The following is a 4394-nucleotide window of genomic DNA, read 5'->3' on the forward strand; positions in this document are numbered from 1 at the left end:
TAAGTGGGGCACAGAGGATGAGGGCCAAACATTACTGAGCCATGGTACACAGGTTAAAGGATTAGAATTTATGTAAATCAGTGTTTCTCATTCTTTGAAATTTCAGTGGTCCTAGTTGATCCCTCTGGTAGACCAACATTAATTTAACTTTGGGTCTCTGGTCCCTACTCTGAGAACCGTGTGTGTGTGCGTTTTATCATAAGAAGGTAATCCAATGTGTAATCAAGTGATGACTGATTAACACTAATGTAAATGCTAAATGCCCTAATACCTGTTGATACTACTACAATGCAAATGCTCTTAACCCAACAGTTTTGCACATATCATGTAAGAGTTGATTTCTCCATTTTTTTGCACAAAACTCTCCAGAAAGTGCCATTTAATGGTTTCTTTTTCAAAAAAACGTCCTGGGGGAGCATACTAGGGATGAGCGAGTACAGCATAATCTGTATCTGTATCTGTATCTGTTTACCACATGAATTATCTGTATCCGGATCCGTACTCGGACTGGGAGGGGCCTAAACCGGAAGTGGTCAGATTTAACCAGGAAGTGGGTCGGGTTCTCTTGAAATGTGCGGGGCTTAAACGGTAGTTATTAAGCATGCAATTGATATGGGTGTCAGAAATTGTTATATTTATTGCTGATTTGAAAAATATTTACATGACAGCATCGAGCTCAGATCAATGGGTGTCATGGTAACAAACAAACTATATACAGAACGTTTTGCAACAATGATACAACACATGCGGTTGCAATTATGAAGTAAAATGTAATGAACAAGAGTTTTCATACTCAATATACTTTCTTTTTTAACTTTTTATTTTATGATCAGTGTGATTTTTTTTTTTTTTGGTTCTTTTTCTTTTTATTTCCACACCCGGTATGTGTGTGTGTGTGTGTGTGTGTGTGTGTGAGTAGAAAGAGACCCAGAGAGAGAGGGGGCGGGGGGCAGCTGAGTAAAAAAAAAAAATCTCCGATGGCAGAGACGCAACGGGAGTTGCATTTAAACCAAGCAGCATGTCTGAAACCCACGTTCACCAGAAATCTACTGGTTACTATGTAAGGACTACAAACCCCACGTTCACCAGAAATCTACTGGTTACTATGTAAGGACTACAAACCGAAGTTAAAAACAAACCTGAAGCTGAAGAAACCCTAAACGTTAACGGAACAGATCCGCAGACCCGATTGACTGACGGAGCGGGAGCGAGCGAGAGAGAGAGAGAGAGAGCATTTCTCCGTGTTCTGTGTGTGTGATTGATCCGAGAGGGTTTGTAGGCGGGGGGCGCTGTGATTATCACAGAACGCTGCGCGCCCAGTTGAGGAGTTGTATTCAATCCGAGCACGGATATTGACTCATATTACTCGTATAATACTTGTACTCGGCAAAAGTGCTTTATCCGTACCGGATACTCGTTTCAGCCGGATACTCGGATCACCCCTAGCTCTTACCTTACTCTGTTCCTTTAATGAGTAAAAAAGAGAGAACATAAGTAAATATAAGGTCTGATTCATTGAGAGATTCTGTGAAATCCTTAGCTCCTGCAGAGTGTTGAAGTGTTAGGACTAGAACCTGCATGGTCACTCCTAAATTCTGCTTAAATTCTTGCTCAGCCACCATGGCTTGCGTTTTAGCTGAGAGTTGAGCCACCACGTCCTCCACAAACCTAGGGATAGCCTCCTTAATAGCTTCTGTGACTGCTAGCTTAACTAGCTATGCAAATGTTTCGCTATTGTTAAAAAATGTATTTAAAGCTGAATATCTTTGAAAGGTTGTTACTGACTTATAATATAACAAGCACCCGAGTCACAAAGCTCCCCATCTAAAATCACCCAAGGTCACATAGTTTACAGAAGAACTGGGCCAGATGTCTCTCTCTCACTCCCCAGTTTCCCACACTAGGTGGAGTTTTAATGAACTCTGAGATATCGGAGCTGTTTGAGGCATAGAGATGGGAGGGGGAGTTCAGTGAAAACTAATAGTTGTTCTTCAGTTGATTTTCTGTAACCCATTTGCAGTGTACTGGCTCCTTGCAAGTAACATCTTTGTTAAACGACTCCAGTAAATCTTTGTCGTCTTTTGGTAATAATTTTTCTAACAGCTATCAACTGAATGAGAAGTTGTCTGCTAGCAACTGTGTTCTTCGATGAAGTCGCCATGACAGAATGTTGAAAACGTTTATAAAATTAAAACAATCAACTAAAGTTTGAGATATGCAGATACAATGTGAAAGATCAGTTACTGAAGACATAAGGCAAGTCATTAGTAAATATTGAGAAGAGTAATGGCCCAAGGCAACTACCTTTATTACCTTACATAGGCGCTGATTTATGTTTCCTTTGTAGGTGCTCACAGGTACACGCCCTTTAAAAAAAAAAAAAGTTTGGAAGTTTTTTTTTCCCCACACAAACACACACACCTATAAACTTGATAATGAAGCTGTAGAGTAGGCTATCTTTCAACTCAGGATACTTCTCACAAATACAGATAGGACTGGAGATGAAAAGTTTAATTGACACGTAACCGAATCAGGAAAAATGAAAGTATGTGCCTATGAGGGGACATCAACAATATAACTGCAATCAACAAGAAACAAAATAATTCTGTTTGCTCTAAGAGAGGCATGCACGGCAAATCTACATAGGTTAAACATTATACATAAACAACAATTTGGTTGTTTGAAGCATTACAGCAGACTACTAATAGCCCAGTACTAGTACTAGTACTGCTAGCCACTAGTAGGCTACACAAGCTTAGGGACTGCGTAAGAGAGAATGCCATATGCGGTCGTAAAGTGAAGTAGCCCAATTAAGACAACAAGTGATTATACTCCACAGACAATATATAAAACAATGTTTACTGTAACCTTTTGCAAAATAGCTATAAAACAATAGCTGGAGGAGCATATAATTTTATGCGGTGGGACATGTCGCTGTCTGCAACGCTGAATATAGACATGGGACAGACAGCCCCTGTCTCCTATCCTTCACTGTGGCAAAACACTCAGTGACTCTGTTATACATCTCTCCATGGGACATCAGGTCTTGGCTTACAGTGGCTTCCATTGATATCTTCGCCAAGTAGCCCAGTCTCTCTTGTCCACAGCTGTTTCTGGGGTAGGTTTTAATCCTTTTCAGGCATGAAAGAGACCTTTCTGCAGATGTGCTTGTAACGGGGATGGTGAGCATCAGCCTCAGCAGCTTGCAAACCTCAGACAAGGCAGTGGTCCGCTCATCTATCATGAACATATCCAGCAGCTCAGCTGGCGGCATGCGAAACAGGGCATCTGCACGAATGACCTGCAGTTCATTTCTCAGTCTCTGTTCATCAAACAGTGGGTAGGTCTCAACCAGCTGAGTGATCTCACGGCTTGGGAATCCTGCGGGCTGGGAGTACGTCTAGAACAACGCATTATCCAGGACTAGAACCCGACGACCGATAAAATGGCAGGCCGATATTATTGGCCCATATTAGGCATTCCCCAAACTTCGTAATGGCATTTGCAATGTTTTTGTTTTGTTATTTAAATATTCATTTATTCATTCATCATCATTTATTTTTTATTATAAATGATTCTGATAAATTAATATTTTGGTCAACCATGTCATGAGTGTTGGCGTTGCATAGTGTGTCCTCTAGAGGGCGCTCTACAACCTCCCTGTTGGCAATACTGATAATTTATTTTTTGTTATTGTGTTTCTGTTCAAAGGACTTTAAGTTTCATATCTTAAGTTTGGATTTACATGTGTTTTATTATATATATATATACATATATATATATATATTATAAATTACATATATTATTTTATTTACTTTTTTTTTTTTTACTATAATTTTTATTGAATATTCAGTACATTGTTACAAATGCTCAGACACCTCAATTTGTAAGTAATATAAGAAAAAACAAAAAACAAAAAAGGGGAGAACAGGAACAGCTCCTGTGGGATAAGGTGATGGTAGCCAAGAAAAATAGAAATAAAAATATATTTCAAGTCAAGTCCAAGCTGTGAACCATTGTCCTTATGGTTTGTTTAAGTAAAGTGTCCACTTCTGCCATCTTTTGGTATACAGACCTTCTCTCAAACGAAGCACAAAAGTCAACCTTTCCATTGCCCCTATTTCTTGTACGACATCAAACCATTGTTGCCGTTTAGGACAATCAGGCTTAAACCAGTTTCAGGTTATCACTTTCCTCGCCGCTGTGAGGAGTATCTTGACCAGGTACCTGTCCCTCTGTACTGTTACAGGTGAAATATGACCCAGTTATAAGGCTATGCATGTGAAAAGAATCTTATATCCAAGTAGATTATTTAAAACTAAATGTATATCTTCCAAAAATGGCTTCAGTTTTTCACAACTCCAAAAAATATGTGTGTGATGTGCTACTAGGCA

At 39.5% G+C, this 4394-nt stretch overlaps 1 long non-coding RNA gene across 1 annotated transcript in view; it reads right to left on the reverse strand.

Moving 5' to 3' along the window:
• Positions 1–4394, reverse strand: part of LOC116686542 (uncharacterized) — a 15550-nt gene that overhangs the window by 240 nt on the left and 10916 nt on the right. The window lies entirely within an intron of this gene.

This window comes from Etheostoma spectabile, unplaced genomic scaffold (assembly GCF_008692095.1).
Source record: "Etheostoma spectabile isolate EspeVRDwgs_2016 unplaced genomic scaffold, UIUC_Espe_1.0 scaffold393, whole genome shotgun sequence".
Classification (NCBI taxonomy): domain Eukaryota; kingdom Metazoa; phylum Chordata; class Actinopteri; order Perciformes; family Percidae; genus Etheostoma; species Etheostoma spectabile.